Source organism: Euprymna scolopes, chromosome 30, assembly GCF_053919585.1.
Source record: "Euprymna scolopes isolate OS-2025 chromosome 30, ASM5391958v1, whole genome shotgun sequence".
Taxonomy (NCBI): domain Eukaryota; kingdom Metazoa; phylum Mollusca; class Cephalopoda; order Sepiida; family Sepiolidae; genus Euprymna; species Euprymna scolopes.
This window is the reverse complement of record NC_136511.1, coordinates 74,342,757-74,365,345: the sequence shown is the minus strand read 5'-3', so window position 1 is coordinate 74,365,345 and position 22,589 is coordinate 74,342,757. Positions and strand designations below refer to the sequence as shown.

The window sequence follows — 22,589 nt, the reverse complement described above, 5'->3', positions numbered from 1 at the left end:
AACTATCTAAGGCCAGGATCGACCGCCCGATATCTACAGCATACAAAAATGTTATGCGCATTAGAGCATCTTAACTCATACCAGGAAAATGAATCCCACGAAATCCCAGTTTACCGGATACACAGCGCAAGACCGGATATGGACATTGCGGATAAAAACAAAACAATATCAAATTGTAGACTTTGCTGTCTAAGCGGATCACAGGCAGTGTCCAGCCGAATGAAATAGACATGGCAGATAAGTTTCCGGATGTGAAACAGAATATTAAAATGTTGCATTCTAAATATTGTGTCAACTAAGTGGGAGAAATATAAATGTTCGCGGTAGTTTGTTATACATTGTTTATTCCAAGTCGTTTTGTTTTATCATATATGCGCGTCTTTGATAATTTCCATAGACTGAGAGAATTCCCGTCTTGTAAACGAAAGCTTCTTATTCATATATTCACAAAAATCGACAGAAAACAGATGGAAGACAGTGGGCATTTATTCAACGTGATCTCCGTCCCAAAGCACTGACCAGCAGGGATAGAGAAAGAGGCAGCGACAGATACTGAAATAACTAATAAACTATTACCACATCTGGGGAAGGAGCTACTGTAAGGGTAGTTGCGTGTGTAATTGTGAGGCGATGGTTGCACCATCCCAAATCACATCTCCACTTAATCGACACTGCTTGTGTTCAGTGGCAAAGAAAATTCTAGGGCGGCTGGAAACAATGTAGAGATAAACAAAAGAGTGCATACAGGACTAGCAATTTCCAAATGGTCCCCAATTTTAGTACTGACCACGCTCAACGTTGCTTAACTTTAGTGATCTAACGGGAACTGGTATGTACACGATGAATATGCCGTAAACTTCCTGACAATTGTTTATTTAAATTTAACCATGCGAAATTTACTGCTCTATCTACGGATTGAACTCAGAACATTAATATTAACATGTTTAATACACACACACCTATATATATATATATGTGTGTGTGTGTGTGTGTGTTTGTGTGTATGTGTATGTGTTTGTGTGTGTGTGTGTATATATATATATATATATAGAGAGAGAGAGAGAGAGAGAAGGAGAGATTAATGTAAAAGGTAAAGAGAGAGGTCAATTCTACAAAAGGAGATTTATCCTGATAATGCCAAGCTCAACAATAATTATTGGAACTTATACAATAGGACAACAAGAGTATGAAATGAAGATACAAAACTATATATATACATATATATATATATGTATATATATATGTACATATATGTATATATATATGTATATATATATATACATATATATGTATATATATGCATATATATGTATATATATGTATATATGATTGTATATATATATGTATATATATATGTATATATATATATGTTTGTGTATGTATGCATGTATATTAAACACACAAAACTATCTTAATATTAAGGTTTTGAGTTCAATCCCTAGACAGGGCAGTAAATTTGTATCTTTTTTTCAATCATATTCCACATTTAAATTTAACTAGCCTATACGAAAGGAGTTTGTGATGTACGCAATTCATTGTTGACATGTGCATAAATATTATTTCATCATATATAACAAGTGTGTGTACAATATGTTTATATACCGAATGCGTAACGTTTTTGAGGATAGATGTATACATGCACAAACCATGATTCGGCGACGCAGATAATACTAACAACTTACTAAAAAATAAGGTTATTAAAGCTAACAAAAAAATTTTTTAATTGCAATTTTATTACTCTTCCTGTTTTAACTTCAACAGCGTTGTTATGATCCAGGCTATGACAATAGTATAATCTTTTCATTAGTTTGACTCTCGAGTATATATCAGTTAATATCTTATAGACTTTTATATAGAGTGATGTGGTTCTCGATTTATTAACTGTATCTTACAGTGTCGGCTTCCGGGCCTTGATAAGTGGTAAAAAAAAAAAAAGTAGCGTTCTTTTTTTTCTTATCTTTTTAAATGTTTTTTTTTAAAGTTTCATAATTCTTTTTGTAGAAAACTCTTATATATTTCAAAGAGTTTGACTGATTGGAAAAAACTTGCTTGCTTGTACCTCAAGCATGACGTCATATTTCAGTAACCAGGTCTATTCTGCGGCGGTCGTGATCAGCTTCAATCCACCTTAAGGCTATCTACATAAATAGTTGTAAAGACACAGGCGTCATTTTTCTGCGTATGGTTGTCCTAATTATTACAACGCACAGATACATTTTATGTCAAAATGAACCGCAATAGCCAACGAGTAAAAACTCCAAAGGATCTCAAAATAGAAACATCCGGTTCTTTGTTTTTTTTTTGTTTTTTTTTTTTACATAGGCATCACCACTTATCAAGGTCAAGAGGCCACTCAAGGATAAGGGTTAAAGAGTGTACAGTAGAAACTGGACCGTATAGTAATCGTTAGTAATATAAATTCGGTAAATTTGTTAACAAGTGGGACGGCTCATCAAGAACTTGTTTACGTTAGACTTGAAGACAACCAAGAAACATCCGGTTAATAGAAAGGTTTTTTCACTCTTTCTCTTTGCTCCAAATCCGTGAGATTTTGTGGTGCAAGTCCAGAAATAAGTGTTATTTTTTTTAAATTGAAATAAACCTTTATGATATACATGCCCGTCACACAACGAAAATGCCATGTTCTAAAAATCACGTAAATTGATAAAATAGGGTTATTTTGTTGTTGTTGTTGTTTTTTTAACAACGAAGATCAAATTTTATGAGGAAACGACGATGGTGTGCCTTGCTCAGCCATATTTATTCATCACTGGTTTCTTGCCCCTTAACAACCTCTCCAGAAATAAATATCAAAATAAGCTTTTTGCTAGTAATCGCTAAAAATTGTGAAAAAAGATATTTCTATACAAAAAATATACTTGATCAATTTGCATTGTTTTTTGGAATATAGCATTTTTGTTCCGTGGCTGGTAAGTCTAATTTATAAAAGACACTATATCTGTCTGTCTCCATTTTTTCAAGCTCTATCTCCTCCGAAATTAAATGTCGCCGAGCGGCGCAAGGGACCTCAAATGATTGGATTTTTTATGGGGTTAAAATTGAAAAAATCGTTATACATTTTGTACGTTTATTTTAATTTATTTTTAATCAGCTCATATGCGTGTCACGTTGGTACTGTGGTAACGTCATCAGCTTTGAATTCTACGGTTTTGCTTTCGGTTTCGATTCTAGCTGATGGCGCCCAAATACTTTTGTTTTTCTTCTTTTTTAACGTTTGGTATCACGATAATATATACGAAATCTGGACCAAGCGTTGTGTAAGCGTATTTGACGACTGGGAAATGGCGGACATATCCCCCTCCCTCCGCTAATACATCATGAAGATTTTTCTGCGATTTTTCTTTTAGGTTGAATTCCGGATTTGCACTAGTTTTGTGTCTGTTATTTGTTTTACGGCTAATTTATCTTTCAGCAGGTTATTTAATGAAACACGCAATGTTAATTATTCATTTGTTTGTCAAGCTAGAGAGAGAAACTCTTCTCGATTCATTTAATGTTAAAACACAACGTCTCGGGTCCATAATTTATTGTTACATCTGTTTGACAGCCTACCAAGAATTCTCGGGTCGTTTATTGAAAGAAAAACAAACAAAAAACATGTTTATTCATAATTCCCCTTACATTAAACAACAAAAAGAAAAAATTTTATATCATACGTACCCGTGACAAAACAAAAATATCGTATTGCAAAACATCACGAAAATAGATCAAGTATTTTATTTTTTATATAAATATAAAAATAAGCAATTAATAAGAATTCGTAGGCATTACGACAAACATCTCTCAAGTTTAAATTATGTTCAGTTATTTCCCATGTTTCTTGAACTTGTTTTCTCTGTTAGCCATAAACTTTAATTTTCTTATTTGAAAATAAAACTTTTTAATCAATTTATGTGATTTTTGGAATATATTTTCTTTCTGTCTCGTGTATTCACAGCATATAGATATTTTTCTTCGAAATGTAAACAATTTATTCGTGCTTTATCTTTTTGATACATAGAAACCATTTCCGGATTATTTACTACAAAAAGAAAGGCGCTGTTCAGAATTCTACCTATATAAAATAACAAAAATAAAGAACAATTGGCCTATGTACGTACGCGGGACGGAACGAAAAAATCGTATTCCAAAAATTGTATAAATTGTTCAAATATTTTTATTTTTAAATAAGAAAATAAAATTTTATTGCTAACCGAGGGGCGACTATTTCACGGCGCCATTTTGAAAACAGTCTACAAAAAAGGAAGATAACTCAGGGTAAGTAAAAATGCGATATTTGAAAGTATTTTGTTTATATGAAAATAAAAGGACTGGATCACTTTACGTAATTTTTGGCGTACGATATTTTCTTTCCGTCACGTATACGTACATCAGAGAGTTTTTTTTTTCTTTATTTTTGGGCTTTGTTTTTACTATAGGGGGATTATTGAGAATACACGCAATGTCTGTTGTAAAATTATAGGGTATTTATTTGCTCCCTCACCGAGCAAATTAGGCACAATGCCGATTTTTAATGTGAGGAGTGAAGGGGAAATGGGGAACAACTCCCCTCCCCGGGGAATAGAGGAGTTGGATAGTGACAATTGGTATGAAGGGTTGCCCCTACGTTGACCAAAGCCTTATATGTGGGGTCGCCCCCACATATGGTCTTTGCTTGCAGTATCTACCGGAACAGATGGTATTTATTTGCTCCCCCACCGAGCAAATTAGGCACAAGGCCGATTTTTAATGTGAGGAGTGAAGGGGATATGGGGACCAACTCCCCGGGGAGTAGGGGAGCTGGATAGTGACAATTGGTATGAAGGAATTGCCCCTACATAGACCAAGGTCTTATCTGTGGGGTCGCCCCCGCATAGGGTCTTTGCTTGCAGTATCTACCGGAACAGATTGTATTTATTTGCTCCCCCACCAAGCAAATTAGGCACAAGGCCAATTTTTAATGTGAGGAGTGAAGGTATGTGGGGTTGCCCCCACATCTGGTCTTTGCTAGTCATAGCTAGTCATAGCTTGCAGCATCTGTCGGAACAGATGGTATTTATTTGCTCCCCCACCGGGCAAATTAGGCACAAGGCCGATTTTTAATGTGAGGAGTGAAGGGAGGGGGAAGGGAAAAAGGGGACCAGCTCCCGAGAGGTGGGAAATGGGAGCTGGTTAAAGGTCAGGCATGTGGGGTTGCCCCCACATCTGGTCTTTGCTAGTCATATCTAGTTATAGCTTGCAGTATCTGCCGGAACAGATGGTATTTATTTGCTCCCCCACCGAGCAAATTAGGCACAAGGCCAATTTTTAATGTGAGGAGTGAAGGGAGGGGGAAGGGAAAGGGGGGACCAGTTCCCAAGAGGTGGGAAATGGAAGCTGATTAAAGGTCAGGCATGTGGGGTTGCCCCCACATCTGGTCTTTGCTAGTCATAGCTAGTCATAGCTTGCAGTATCTGCCGGAACAGATGGTATTTATTTGCTCCCCCACCGAGCAAATTAGGCACAAGGCCGTTTTTAATGTGAGGTAAAAACCAGCTCCCATAAAAGTAGGCAAAAAGGGGGCACTCTGGTTACCAAAAATAATAATTGTCCCAGTATAGAGGGTTTCCCCTCCATTGACTGGTACAAATTATCTTAAGTGCAGCATCTGCCGGAACAGATGGTGTTTATTTGCTCCCCCACTGAGCAAATTAGGCACAAGGCCGTTTTTAATGTGAGGTAAAAACCAGCTCCCCTAAAAGTAGGCAAAAAGGGGGCACTCTGGTTACCAAAAATAATAATTGTCCCAGTATAGAGGGTTTCCCCTCCATTGACTGGTACAAATTATCTTAAGTGCAGTATCTGCCGGAACAGATGGTATTTATTTGCTCCCCCACTGAGCAAATTAGGCACAAGGCCGTTTTTAATGTGAGGTAAAAACCAGCTCCCCTAAAAGGGGTCACTCTGGTTACCAAAAATAATAATTGTCCCAGTATAGAGGGCCCCCCCATTGACTGGCACAAATCATCCCAAGTGCAGTATCTGCCGGAACAGATACTACACTTTGATCCCGGCTCGAAGGCCAAAAACAACCTGTTGTAAAATGATAGTATTACAGGGTGTAACGAAAAAACAGTCGCGCTAGAAGATACGACCTGATTCCTTTTCCTTTGATGAAAACCAATTTTCTTTTTTTGTTGTTGCAGACCATCTACTAATTGGCCAGTTGTGTACAAATTCAAAGAGTATAGGAGCATTCTATCATGTCTGAAAGTGACATAGTGTTCAACGAGCGAGATAGGAGATGCGCCGCTATACAACTGATGCTCTCTATCGATTCAAATTATGACAGCAGGGCATCACCCTCAAAATGTAAACCCAGACGGTTTAACGCTTGAGGGTACAGCTCAACACATCGGACGACCCACAGTCTTGGTATTTGGTGTGGTTTCAAGTGAGGGCTACATTATGCCACCTTACATCTTCGAAGTTGGCTTGAAAATCAACACCAAAGTGTACCTTGTTGTGCTGAATAGTGTGGTGATCCCCTGATGAAATCAGATGGCAGGTGGCAGACCCGTGGCGTACCAGCAGGACTCAGCGCCGACTCACGAGTCTAAAGAGATCCAGGATTAGCTTCAGAAGAACTTCTACAACTTTGTACCCTTCTCTCATTGCCCCCCTCCTCCTTCGACCTGAACCCCTTCAGCTACTCCGTTTGGTCATACGTTAAGAATATCCCCAACATGACCACTCACAACACCCAAGCCAGCCTGATCCCTGCCATCCACCGAGTATTCGCCGAGCTCCCGCTGGCGCTTATGGAAAAAGCATGCTCCTAGTTCTGGACCCGTGTCGAGGTGCTGATTGAGGCTAAAGGCAGCAACATTGAATAGATGTCAGCTCCACTACATAACCAAGTTACCTGAATTGATTTTTTCAATAAAAGTTTTTAAATAATGCTGCAGTGCTGTTTTGTTAAGGGCGACAATTTTATCGTTCCACGCTGTAGTGTGTCTCTTTTATTTTACGACGTATTACATCATTCAGAATAATACCAAAACAGAATACGTAATTTAAACAGCTTATATATTAGTTTGGTTTCTCTCTATTGCAACACATCAACCCTTTTAGGGTTATATAATATTAAAAACATAATACTTATTGTAAAAGTGTTTCGGCTGCTTTACAGCATAACAACTCCTTTTTCGGATTATTTAACGCAAAAATACAGAATCCTTATATATATATATATATATATATATATATATATATATATATATATATATATATATATATATATATATATATATATATTCAGTAATGTGATTAATAATTTAAAATTCAAATTAGAATTAAATTAAAAATCCGTTTCACAAGAAGGAACAACAACAAAATCAATAATTTGTACGATCGTTTCGGAAAACAACGTTTTTTTGTGGTAGACATTAAGCCACGGACAATAGTTTTTACATATAGTATTTTTAACAAACAAAGCTTCCTCATCAGCAAAGTATTGGGAAGGGTTTTTAATATATGTAAAAGACACCATAAATAAAGCTAGCATTAAAAGTAAAGGCAGATGGAAAAAAATTAAAAATAAAGGTATGCATTTACCTGATAAGAAAATTAATATGGTTAAAGATAGAAATAAAATAGAATAAAATTATAAATCTGAATTTGGTTTAAATATAATATTATAATATTTCTAATAAAGTTCATGGACACATACACACACATATATATATACATACATATATATATATACATACACACATATATATATACATATATATATATATATACATACACGCACATACACAGATATATATATATATATAAATATATATAATTATTTACCTTTTAATTCTTCGCCTTTTGAAATCAGCATCATAGAAAAATCATAAAAATATGAAATTATATATATATATATATATATATATATATATATATATATATATAACAAGTCCCTCTGTTTCAGAACATAAATCGTTTAGGCTAATTTTTAAGACCAAACACAAACAATTTATGTCTTGGCTTGTTTTGTCGGTTTTACGGTATATCAACCCTTTCGAATTGTCCAATAGGAAAATAAGCACAATACATTTTTTGTAAAGAATTTATTAATTGATTTATTTCGTCTGTTTTGCAACATATCGACTCTTTTCGGTTTCGTATTATTTCGGTTTTTCGCACTACTGTTCTCATCTTCAGTGGCATTTCCACAACGTTTCGGTTGATGTAACCCCCGACCATCTTCAGGTGCAACTTGTCGAGTTCGGGAATCAGGACGGCATTTCGAACGGAATCTTTTATTTATTCATGGAGGTTACATGTTCTCGTTTCCCCAACCACGGCAGGAGGTCCTAAGTACTTTATTTTTCTGTCGACCACATTATAAAAAGGACACTCAAGATGAGAACAATAGTCCGTAAAATCCAAATAATACTGGTCCTGGATATGACCTTAAACGATATCCAGTGGCGGGCTTTGGAGAGTGTGGAGCCACCCTTTAATTACCATTGCTCCCAGGTCCACTCTGACTCGGAGTAGTAGCACCTGTTAGGGTCCCAACTATGGGTTAAATAGAAACCGAATTGAAAACAACAAATATGTTCTATTAAAAAAAAAATTATTCAAAATCTTTGGATTCGGCATTAAATAACCTGAATAACAACCAACCGACCAAATAATACGAATAACCAATTCTCATCTCAAAAGTTCAGAAAATTTTGGGGGTTATTTAACAAAACGGAATAAATATTTTATACAATCTATTGATGCTGTCTATTTTACGATGTCAACCCTTTTTTATATACTTATTGTACACGATTTATTTTTTGTTCGTGTTTTCCGTTTGTTAATCTTTTATTTTCAGCAGGTATTGTTGAAACAATATCTGGTTCTCATGTATTGTCGTCTTGTTTTAACTTGCGTTTTTTTTGTTTTTTGTTTTTTTGTTTTTTTTCTCGCTCACATGTCCCTATTTCGAATTGGGCCAGCATCAATGGATTTTTTTTAAGGTAATTAACAATGTATCGTTTTTTTTTTTTAAGTTTAATCTATTTGAAACTGCTATAAATTATTAATTACACAATAAAAACAATTAAATTAAAACAAAAATCAAATTTCTTATTTCGAATTATTTAATCAAATACAAATTTAATTTGGGCGCTTCTACACTATTGGGACAAAATTTCGGAAATCGTAATACTGAATTCCACATGAAAACAATAGCATCTATGTATTCCTCGTATGATTATATCCAAAAATTACGAAAATCGATAAGGTAGAAAATTATTTATTAAAGAAAAAAAAAATAGAATTTGATGAAAACGATCGTAAAGACACATGAGTGTTCAAAAGGGAGGTAACTTTTCGTTTCAATTTAGATAAGATGACAGCAATTTTTCACTTGCTACCATTATTGAAGTTGTTTTTTTAATAATTCAGTAATATTCAGATAATTCTGACTGCATAATTTGGAAGCTACCATTGTAACTTATAAAAATTGACAAAAAGAAACAGTTGGAGCCATTGTTTTTTTTTTTTCTGAAATGTCCATTTATCGATTATAAAAAATCGTCCCAATAGTGTAGAATCTTAAAAAATATTGTAGCAAATTTGGAGATTCTCATGGACCTTCGCGTGGAATTAAATGAATCGAAATAAGAAAAATTAGAACCATTGATATCGTAGCGCGCTAGTTTGTTTTTCTTATTTAGTATTTTCAGATTGAATCCATTTTTCTTAATTTATTTATTTAATCAAGTAAAAATCCCATGCAAGGGTCCATGAGAATTTTCAAATTTTCAAGAATGATCTTTTAAATTTAGTAATCAAGTTAAAACGTGAATTTTTTTCTTGATTAAATAATCCAAAATAATAAAAACATAATTTTTGTTTTAATTGAATTATTTTTACTGTGCAATCCTTCTACCGCTCCAGAAGATATCTCACTACTGATGCAATTCTCTATCTGTATAAAAGCCAAGTACGTCCAAGGTTGGAATACTGCTGCCACATCTGGGCACGAGCTGCTAAAAACAGCCTATCCTGCCTTGACAGAGTACAAAATAGACTTCGTGGCTTGGTGGGGGATGACCTTTTCTCTTCCTTACAACCTCTCTCCCACAAAAGAGACGTTGCGAGCCTGTCTCTGTTTTATCGTTATTTCCATGGCAAGTGCTCGTCTGAGCTCCATTCTCTGGTCCGCCCCCCGCCAATCTTTCACGAAAAACACCCGTCTTGCTGAAACCACTGTCAATAATTTTCCCCACTTTTTATTCGTGCCTAAATCAAAACGTAGATTCCATGAACAAAGCTTCTTTCTCAGAACTGCACGGCTGTGGAACTCTCTGCCGCTTGCCTGTTCCCCCTTCCCCCCCCCCGGAATTCAACTTGGATGTCTTCAAGTCCAACACAAACAAATTCCTGATGAACCGCCCCCTTAAGTAATGACACCTTATCAAATCCCCAATACTAACTATTACTACGATACTATCCCACTGATTAGTGTACACACAATAACTCTTATCCCCGAGTGGCCCTTGGGCCTTGATAAGTGGTGACCCCCATGTAAAAAAAATAAAAATAAAAAAATAATTTATATCAGTTTATAATAGGCTAAACTTTACAAAAAGTTTTTTTAAAAAGTTGATTATGTCCGGTTTGGTTTAAAAAAAGAAAAGAAAGTCAGTTGATGCCGGCGCACTGCTACGAATTGGGAATAGGAGCATATGAGCGAGAGAAAAAAAGTAGAAACAAGGAGACAACAAGAACATGAGAATCCCATATTTATTGCGGCCGATTAATAGCTTTGTTTGGTTTCATCTGTTTTAAGACATAGCTATCCTTTTTTACTTTATTTTATGTCGAAAAAAAAACATATAGTGATACTTATGCAGAATACTGACCTTGCTATAATTTAGGTAAGATTTCGAAGTTAAATTCAACTTTTACGGTATCGTTTGCTTATTAAATTGTTAGGTGAAAGTACAGAATAGTTTTTAAAAAGACCCCCTTTCTCCCTTGTTAAGAATGGGTTTCTACATAAAAATAATAACTTTATTATTTCAGCCCGGTTTGTATTCTGCATTGCACTATTGTAAATGATTGCTTGAGAAAAGGATACAAATTTTATCCACTTTTTGTAGAGGGTCGTTCATACCTCTCATAATATTATTACAGATTTAATGGATACAATTTATCCGACTAAATATATATTGGACTTCGTCGATCCCATCGTACACGTATATTTAACCCCTCGTGTCTCTAAATGCGAAAGTTGGCATAATTAGGCGATTAATGTCGCTCTCAAGTGTAAAGAGTTTTCAGGCCAGCTGCTGGAGGCTGTTTCTCCCAGATAATTTGCTCCACCATTATTCTGAGAGGTGGTCTAGCCGTCGTGACTGTGTGTTGGCGTGTGTGTGTGTGTGTGTGTGTGTGTGTGAGTGTGTGTGTGTGTGTGTGTGTGTGTTTGATCATGTGTTTACCCTGCCCTGGAAATCTGACGATGCTAAACAGTCCACATAAAAATGGCCTGCGCCAAACATGCCGTATAGTTTGACTGGAAGCGGGAAAAGGGAGGTGTGACGATGTCAAATATCAACCATGAAAATGACCTTGTGCCAGACTTGTGGCAAAGCATGAGTAGGAATCGTGTGGAAGTTTGACGATGCTAAATACTCAATATGAAAATGACCTTGTGTCAGACATTTCGAAATTATGACAAGGGGGGTACTAAGATTTGTATCATTTTTTTTCGTGAAAATACGAACAACGAGTTATTCCTTCTCTCTTCACCTTCCTCCACTTCCTTTCTCTTTTTCTTCTTCTTCTTCTTCTTCTTCTTCTTCTTCTTCTTATTATTATTATTATTATTATTATCTATAGTAGTAATAGTATTTACTCACTAGTTATCACACTGGGCATTTCTTACTGACAATAACTGGTGGTGTTCCTTGGAGTCTGAGTGACATCAAGATTACGCTTGATCTCTTAACGCTTGACCCGTTAACGATTGCAAATGTTTCGCGTTATCGCTATTATCGTTATTATTATTATTATTATTATTAGTAGTAGTAGTAGTAGTAGTAGTAGTAGTAGTAGTAGTAGTAGTAGTGTGATGTTTATTCCTTGTTATTATTATTATTATTTTTGGTAGTAGTAGTAGTAGTAGTAGTTAGCCTTTACTTTATCAATTAGATTTAAATTTGAAGTTACAAAATCATGGCTACTACTACTACAACAACTACTACTACTACTGCTACTACTACTACTAATAATAATAATAATAATAATATACATGAATATCAATAATGAAGCAGATTACCAATTAGGATTAATTGCTGTCTAATTCTCTTATTAGACATCATTTTGTTTTTGTTTTGGCCATAATGTTTTTATCCGTTACTCATCCTTCTCATTTGTTGTTGTCGTTGTCGTCGTCGTTGTTGTTGTTGTTGTTGTCGCTGTTGTTGTTGTTGTTGTTGTCGATGTTGTTGTTGTTGTTGTCGATGTTGTTGTTGTTGTTGTTGTTGTTGTCGATGTTGTTGTTGTTGTTGTTGTTGTTGTCGTCGTCGTCGCTGTTGTTGTTGTTCTTTTTGTTGTCGTTGTCGTCGTTGTTGTTGTTGTTGTTGTTGAATTTTGCGTGGGGTGGGGGTCGGTTGTCTTTGCATGTCTTAAAACAAAATCTGAATATATACCGTCATATGTGTTTTGTTTCTTTTTTTCTTTGTATTTTCTCTTTATGCATGTACTTATTGTAATTCGTCAGCATCCTAGCAATGTTCATCATCATCATCATCATCATCATCATCATCACTATCATCATCACCCGCAATAACTACATTAACTACACCACCAATGATGTATGTTCGTTTTGTTATTATTTTATTTTAATTTTTTGTTCTCGCTTAATTCCTTTTGTCGAACTGCGGAGTAAAAGCGACCATCATAGCGTATGTTTATTGCTACTCTTGTTAATTCCATTCGAGCTGGTTTGAAAATCAATAAGTAAATAAAGAGGCACACTTATATTTTTAACCACTATGAACTTACCTTATATTTTCTTCTTTAAACAATGACATATTCCCGGTATCCTTTATAATTAGAAGTCCTGCTTACATGCGTATAAAATCCAACAACTGTGTAGTTCGTTTAACGTACTCTCTCTGTCTCTCTTTTGGCCCTTACTATTACATATATATATATGTGTGTGTGTGTGTGTGTGTGTGTGTGTGTGTGTGTGTGTGTGTGTGTGTATGTGTGTGTGTACTTGAATTTTAAATCATGTTGTCTGTGCGCAGTTACTTATAAAACACGGCCTCTCCTTCGTAGATACGAAATGTCTACGTAATCCGCGATGCATCGTTTTTGTTTGGCATAAACGCCTATAAATAAATATAGCTTCTAATTTTTCCCCACCTTTTAACACGGTGGGAATAGTGGCTATTTTAATGCAGAGGTCGCTCTAGTTTTGTCTCCATATTTCATTTTTCTTTTGTTTTGTTTTTTAACAAACTAACCGATTGTGTTAATTTTAAATAATGCAAATCACGGCCCGAGAAAAACTATATCGGTTTTCGCGTACTGAACGAACATGTGCCCGTTGATAGCTTCGCCGCTGTGTGTGCCTGTAATTTGTGTGTGCGGATGTGTAGTGTATACACAATGCACGCATACATACCTACATTCATATATATGTGTGTGTGTGTGTGTGTGTGTGTGTGTGTGTGTGTGTGTGTGGGTGTGTGTGTGTGTGTGTGTGTGTGTGTGTGTGTGTGTGTTTATTTACACACTCGACATTGTTTCGGATTGATGTCAAAGTTCGCGTGCCTCTTAATATGTGAATTTTTTTGCGTTCGCGTCGTCAGGGACGTTATATACAATCCCCGTTGTTTATACGCTAAGTTCGTAATTACATTGTTATAAGTGCCATTAAGTAAGGTAAAGCCTTCGCGCGGCGTTTACAGAGGAAGCTGGCGATGGAGACGTCTTTCGTCTCTCTTCTTGTAGTAGGTACGGCACGCATCTTCTCGCAGCGAACAGTCGCCGCATCCCTCCTCGCCGAGAACGTGAATAATAACAAACCGAAATCAAATATTTCTATTTTATTTCGCGGGTTTACGTAAGCATCTCAAAACATATGGCTTCTTGGTTGCATGTGGAATCGGATCTAGTTGCTGTGTCTCTTATACACACACACACACGCACATACATACATATATATATATATATATATATATATATATATATATATATATATATATATATATATATATATATATATATATATACAAACGCTGAAATTTTCTCTTCTCTAGATCGTCTCAGGGTTTCGTCTCTCTAGTATAACTTAAATAATAATGATATAGCCAGCAGTAAAAGTAGAAGCAGTTATCACCATGGTCTTATGCGCGTATTATTATTATCATTATTATGATCATTATTATTATTAGTAGTAGTAGTAGTAGTAGTAGTAGTAGTAGTAGAACTGGTTATAGCTACTACTAGTAGTCGTAGTAGCTATAAATATTACTACTAATACACAAGTAGTAGTAGCTGTAGGAACTACAACTACTACTACTACTACTACTACTACCACTAATAATAATAATATTAATTATAATACACTAGTAGTAGTAGCTGTAGGAACTATAACTACTACTACTAATAATAATGATAATAATAATAAAAATAATAATAACAATAGAGTAGTAGTTGTATTAGATTGGCAGTATTATTAATAGCTATAGTGTTAATATTGTTCTTATTGTTATTATTAGTAATATTACAACTAATAACTTTAATAATGAAATAGCGTGCAGTAAAAGTAGCGGTCATTATCGCCATGGTTTTATTATTATTATTATTATTATTATTATTATTATTATTATTATTATCAATAGTAGTAGTAGTAGTAGGAATTAGTATTACTACTAGTAGTAGTTATTTTAGTGGTGTTGTAGTATTACTAGCAACAATATTGTTCTTCTTATTCTTTTTATTAATAGTATTATTTATTGGTGTTACTACAACTACTACTAGCAGGTGGTGGTGTTGTAGTATTAGTAGTAGTCGAGCTGATGTAGAAGTCGTGTTGGTTTATTTGAGATGAGGGGAAAATGGCTGGAGATGTTTATAGGGTCTGCAGGCTCGTGTTGTCATGGCGGGAGATCGGGGGAAGGATGAGGGAGGACTAGTCGAACATTGCTAGAAGAAAATTGGTTGAAAGAAAGAAAGAAAGAAAGAAGTGTGATCGAGTTATGGGAAAGAAGGAAGAGAGAAATAGAGGGAAAGATGAGGATGGGAAAGCAGAAGAAAGAAGATAGAGTTATGAAGAGAAGGGGAGGGGGATGGAGTCGGCGAAGTGCACTAAAAATAGAGTAATCTTGAACTTATGGTACATTAAAATAGATCATATTTGAAGTAGGTAATGGTTACCTGCCCGACTCCTTCTATTAAACAGACACACAACAGTTAGACATGGTGTTAGTTTGTCTAAAGGAATCAAGTCTCCTCCCCACCAAAAAGGAGGACACTCTGGACTGACGCAAAATTTGCCGCGATCAGTCCCAATGGAAGCAACGCCTTGGAGTATAACTTCTTAGGTCCGAATAAAAGCATAGGAGACAATTAAAGTGCCTATTTACAATGCCTCCCCACGGGACAGAGTTAGACACCAGGGTCGTTTTTTAACGTAGAGAAAAGGAACAAAAATAAAAAAATTGTCTCAGCCGTGAAGGATTTCTCCTCCATTAGCAGAGAACAAAAAATTGTAGCTAAGCATCAGAACAGATACTACACTGTGAGTTATATATTTTCTATTTACTCTGAAAAGTTTACAACCAAAACAATAATAAACAAAATATGGTCATCTCGTCCCTGTACATTTGCTAGTTTATGCTTGAATCTAGCTAAAGTTCTCGTTCACCACAATACCTCAAGCGCACCGGAGATCATCCTACCTTAGATTCCCAAATCATATCGTGTGTGTGTGTGTGCTCGGTGTTCCTTTAGTAAATCTTTCTTGCAAATATAAGTAACATTAAAGACATTCCTTAAATCTTACTCGGGTTTAGAGTTCCTATTTACTTTGCCTCCCCACGGGACAAAGACACCAGGGTCATTTTTCTAACGCGGAGAAAAACAAAAATAAAAATTTGGGGTAGTAATTACAAAATTAAAGTTTAGAAAGTTTATATTAAAGAAAAAATATAAATCAACTGACGCAAAAAATATTGGATACATTGATTTAATATTTGGTTGCATAGCCTTTATTGCATTCAACAGCTTCCAATCGCTTTCTATAGTTGCACACATGTTTTTTGCAAAGAGATGCAGGTATTTTGCGCCATTCCTCTTTGCAGAACTTTTCCAGTTGTTGAATATTTTGTGGATTTCTCTTGTGAATATTGATCTTCAATATTTTCCACAAATTTTCAATTGGGTTGAGGTCTGGAGACTGACTGGGCTACATAAGAACATCAATTTCTAAGCCATTCTTTGGTTAGTTCGGCAGTATGCTTGGGATCATTGTCCTGCTGAAACACGAAATTGCTATTATGTCCCAACAAATCAGCAGATTTCTGGAGGTTTTTCTCCAAAATCTCCCTGTACATATGTCCATTCATTCTACCATTGATGATTTCTAGTTCACCAGTACCTTTGGATGAAAAACACCCCATATTATAATCGAAACACCGCCAAACCTTACCGTAGGAATGGTATTCTTTTTGTTATAGGCGGTGCCATTTTTTACGCCATACATGTGTTGCTGTGTTTCTTCCAAAGATTTCGATTTTCGTTTCGTCTGACCAGATTATCTTGTTCCAAAATTCTTGGGGTTGTTCCGCATATGTTTTTACATAATTCAAATGTTATCTGACATGTTTAAGCTTCAATAATGCAAATTTCTTGGGGACCCTGATACAAAACCTGCACGATTTAGAACTCTACTGATTGTATCCTTGCTCACATTAACCCAGAGGTCGGTTTCAATTTCACCACGAGTAAGAAAAGTGTTTTTCGTACCTTTCTGCTTCCCCACCTTGATTTTTTTTTCGTGTAATTTCGTTGGCCGACCACATCTTAAAAGATTTGCAACAGCTCCACCATGGTTTTTAACTGTCTAATTACGTTTCCAACTGTACTAAGTGGTAGATTAAGTTCCCGTAATATTATTCGATACCCTTTTCCTTCTTTGATCCTTCAATGATTTTTTGACGAATGTCTATTGACAACTCTTTAGTTTTAGGCATTTTTCGTATAAATGAACTGATTGACATTGAAGGACTGAGCCCAAACTGGAAGAATTTTATAAAATTATTTTAATATAAAGCTTTCTGATTGGTCAGTGATAGCTCGTTTTCATTATTGCAACACGCTAAGCAAAGGTCATTTAAAATTATTTCAGAAAAATATATTTTTTAAGTGTATCCGTCACTTTTGCGTTTGTTAATTCATATTTTTCCTTAAATATAAACTTTATTAACTTTGATTTTGTAATTACTACTCCAAATATAATTTAGAATGGTAATAGGAATACACTGACCAGATTTTAGGTAAAATCTTGAACCCTAAGAAAAGTTATGCAGAAACATTAAATGCTATCCAATACTTTTGCGTGGCACTGTATGAAAAATAGATTGGAGGTGGAGGGACCTGAACGCTAAACGTGTCGCCTGATTTATGCGGGCTTTTTCAAGAAGTATGGTCTTAAATCGGGCGAAACGTTGAGCGTTCAGGTCCTTCCACCTCCAATCTATTTTACATATCGTCGGATTTCATCAATCTTAACAATATATATATGCATGCATATATGCATATATATATATATGTATATATATATATGTATGTCTGTATGTATATATACATGTATATATGTATATATGCATGTATATATGTATATATGCATGTATATATGTATATATACATGTATATATGTATATATACATATATATATGTATGCATGTATACATATATATGCATGTATATATATACATATATATATATATATATGTATATACATACATATATATGTATGCATATATATGTGCATATATATATGTATATATACATGTATACACTGCTGATCAAATATTTAAGACCACTTAAAAATATTTAAAAAGAAACCTTTTTCTTAGGGATATATTTTAAACTCTTCCGACTTAATGTTACTAATACAGCAGTCTAAAAGCTAATGGAAATATAAAGGTACATTCCGAAAATTGTATTTAAAAATTTGCATTTTTATTTAATAAGGCTTTTTACACATGATCAAATTATATGTCCAAGGGTATAAATTGTTAGATTTATGGAAATTCTAATGTTTTTAGTTCAGTTAGAGATTAGCAATCACTGTGTAAAGGTGTTACCATGCCTAAAGCCAGAAAACTAACCGAAGTTGAGCTCTCTCGAATTCTAGGATTCCATAAGCAAGGTTTGTCACAGCGAGCGATAGCAGCTATGGTAAATCGCAGTAAAACTGTTATTTGCTACTTTCTAAAGAACACTGAAATTTATGGAAAAGCAAAATCCTATGGTAGCCCCCCCCCCAAATCCTATGGTAGGCCCCAAAAAGTTCTCCTGCATTAAGTAGGAGATGGATTGTTATTAATGACAAAGAACTTTCTTCTAGTCAAATTAAGGCGGTTACAGATGGTGATTGCAGTCCAATAACCACCAGACGACACTTACAACAAAAAGGCATGGTAAATAAAAATCGTAAACAAATTCCTCGATTGCTTCCACAAAGGGGATCGCTTCAATTTGGTTGTGAATACCAAATCTGGGACGTTGAGCAGTGGAAGAATGTCCTGAAATCTGATAAGAAAAAAATATATTTAGATGGTCTTGATGGCTTCCAGCGATAATGGCATGACAAAAACATGCCCCCTGAAATATTTTCCACACGTCATAGTGGTCGAGGATCCGTAATAGTATGGGGTGCATTTTTCTACAGAGGGGCAATGGAGCTCCAGGTGGTGCAGGATCGTCAGACAGCAGCTAGTTATGTGAGCATGCTACAAAAGTAATCTTTGATGATGGAGGGTCATCGTTTGTGTGGGGATCGATGGTTATTCCAACAGGATAGTGTTGCAATCCACACTGCAAGACGGACGTTGAGTTTCTACATGAAAATGGAGTCTATGTCTTTGGTTATCCTGCATACTCACCGCACTTAAATCAAATTGAAAATGTTTGGAGATGGATGACAGGAGAGGTTTATCGAAATAGCAAACAATATTCAACAAAAAATGAACTTCGTGAAGCCATCTTCAGAAACTGGAGCAGGATCCCCCGCATCTTAATGGAAATCCTTATTTCTAGCATGTCCCAAAGAATTTTTGAAGTCATCAAAAGCAGTGGAGGTAGAACTCATTATAAAGTTCGATTTTTTAATGTTTTTATATACTTTTCATATACTTTTTGTACAATTTAACAGAATTTTTGTCTTCGGTCTTATAATTTTGATCATGTGTAAGAAGCCGAATTAATAAAAATATAAATTTAAAAAATAAATCTTTGGAATGTAGCGTTTTGTTTCCATAACCTTTTAGATTGTAGTATTGGTAACCTTAAGTCGGAAGAGTTTAAAATCCATTCTAAAAAGTAAGTTGTTTTTTTAAGATTTTTAAGTGGTCTTAAATTTTTGATCAGCAGTGTATGTGCATATATACATATATATATATATGTATGTATATATACATATATATACATACACGTACATATATATATATATATACATATATATATATACATATATCACAAATAGATGACAAAATCTATTTTCAAATTTCCTGATGTTGCCCATTTTACAATGGATTCCTTTAATTCTGTTGGCACTTAAAATTCTTTGGCAGTACCTTTTTCATAATGCAAACCTATTTATTTAATAATAATATCAATCAATTCATCTATTTTGCCCTTAACTCACTAGAAGAAATAGCAACAATTACTTCACCAAAAGAAAAGAAAATGCATTTGGGCATTGATGCATACTTAATGGCGTAATGTAAGCTAACAATAAGGTAAATGAAACTTCTCTTTCCAATTCTCAGATTTTGTAATCATGTCCAAGAAAAGAAGAACGGACGAAAATAGAAAGAACGTACAAATCAGGAAAAAAACGAGAAAAAACGAGAAAAAACGAAAAAAAACGAGAAAAAAAGCTCTGCGAGAAGGAAAAAGAGAGTTAAAACAAAACAACGTGTAAGAAAGGAAAGGTGTAGGTGAGCATTGTCAAAATGGCACAGGGAAACTGATACGAAAGAAGAAAGGTAAGAACGGTGGACAGAATGCGAAAAAGCTAGGCTCCCTCTACCATGCTACTAATATATATATATATATATATATATATATATATATATATATATATATATATATATATATATATACGAAGGTAAATCAAAAAGTTCTGAGACAAATTGAAGAAAAACTTTATTTATGGAAGTTGAAAACTTTATTTTTCTACATACGATCCGCCTAACTCAATACACTTCTGTAAGCGATGTTTCCATCGATGAATTCCTTCTTCGTAAAATTCTGGAACTTGTCTAGTGAACCAGGTCACAACCTCTTTCTTTGCTTCATTTATGGATTGAAATCTTATTCCTTTCAAATGTTCCTTCAGTTTTGGATATAGGAAGAAATCACTATGCGCTAAATCAGGACTATAGGGAGGGTGTGAAAGGATTTCCCAGCGAAACTCGCGTAAAATTCTTCGTGTGTGCTGGAGTGTTGTCATGATGGAACAGAATTTGACGATGGAGCTTTCCTCGTCGTTTCTTAGCCAATGAAGTCTTCAGCTTTCTCAAAACTCCTTCGTAATAGCTTGCGGTGATAGTTTTCTGTCCTTCAAGAAAATCTAATAAAACGATTCCATCTTTATCCCAAAAAACAGTTGCCATTATTTTTTGAGCTGACCTTTCTGCTTTGAACTTGATAGGGCCTGCTGATCCTCTTTGTAACCATTGTTTAGACTGAACTTTGCTTTCAGGATCGTACAGGTAAATCCATGTTTCATCACCGGTTATGACCCGTTCAAAAAAGTTTGCCTCATTTGCTTCAATTCTAGTCAGAAGGGCCAAGGAAAGATCTGATCTCAGATTCAACTGATTCTGCTGCAACGCTTTAGGCACCCAACGAGCAGAAAGCTTACTCAGACCAAGATCTTCTTTCAGAATTGAAAAGGTTGACCCTAATGAAATGTCAAGCTCCTTAGCAATCTCATTCACTGTTATTCTCCGATCTTCTTCAACAAGATTCCTGACAAGCTCGATGTTTTGAGCATTTTTTGATGTTGAAGGCCTACCTTCTCTTTGGTCATCTTGAAGATCATTCCTACCATCCTTGAATCATCTGATCCAACGATTAACAACATCTCTAGAAGGTGACGAGTCTCCATAAACATTTTGTAGAGCTTTAATGATTTCCGTCGGTTTCCATTCCAGTTTTGTTAGAAATTTAATGTTTGCACTAACTTCAAATTGGCTCATTTTGGACTGTCAAAAAGTTAATATTATAAAATATTATCTGAAAGAAAAAGACTAAAAGATTTAGAATGCTGTAACTTGTCAAATTTGTTGTTAAATAATCAGTAGTGCAATTAAACCTTGTTTTGTTGCTCTATTTTCATTTAGATTGAATTTATATCACTTGTCTTAAAACTTTTTGATTTACCCTCGTGTATATATATATATATATATATATATATATATATATATATATATATATATATATATATATATATATATAACTCTTAATTCCCCATAAGAATTAACAATAAATAATCTTTATTGTCATTAAATGACTTTAAAAAAAAACTTATATGCTGTTTAAAAACATCCAACCAACTGAGTTACAGTCGACTTTGGTATAATAGTACATACTTCTTACAACTCCCTAATTCCTGAATAAAAAAAAAAAACTAAACGAAAAAAAACGAAAAGTAGCGTTAGAATTAGAGTTAAATACAACAAGGCCGATAGCCATTAGTCGTGTGTTCTCGTGTAATGAATGAATGCATGAATGTAGGATTGACATGAAATTCTTAAAGATAAACTAAAACCGAAAAATGGGCTGAAATGACTTAAATAAATAAAAAGTAAATTACTTAGAATGACTTTAATGAACTTAAGGATGAATTGAATGACCTTAAGAATGACTTAAATGCTTAAAAAATGACTGGAATCCTTCAAAAACAACTTGAATGATCTGGAGAATGACTTGAATGGCTTTGAGAATGACTGGTTGTAAAGTGGGTGATCATTCTAAATTAAATTAATACAGAAAAGTGATCCCCCACTTTATACCACAATAAGTACAGCATGTAGTAAGAAGAGATACTACACTTTGACCAAAAAAAGGGTATTTATTTTCTCCCCCACGGAGCAAATTAGGCACAAGGCCGATTTTTAATGTGAGGAGTGAAGGGGAAATGGTGACCAGCTCCCCGGGGAATAGGGGAGCTGGATAGTGACAATTGGTATGAAGGGTTGCCCCTACATTGACCATTGTCTTATATGTGAGGTTGCTCCCCACATAAGGTCTTTGCTTGCAGTATCTGCCGGAACAGATGGTATTTATTTGCTCCCCCACCGAGC

General features: G+C 34.8%; 1 long non-coding RNA gene across 7 annotated transcripts in view; it reads right to left on the bottom strand.

Moving 5' to 3' along the window:
• The window catches only part of LOC145254839 (uncharacterized), a 467,813-nt gene extending 453,612 nt beyond the window's left edge, over positions 1 to 14,201 (bottom strand). For 6 of the 7 annotated variants that reach the window (XR_013863811.1, XR_013863810.1, XR_013863808.1 and 3 more), the window contains exon 1: positions 13,042 to 14,184. This is a non-coding gene — a long non-coding RNA (uncharacterized LOC145254839). Of the gene's footprint in view, positions 1 to 13,041 lie in introns of all 7 variants that reach the window. The other variant, XR_013863815.1, reaches the window with a different exon arrangement.
• Between the last annotated feature and the right edge of the window lie 8,388 nt (positions 14,202 to 22,589).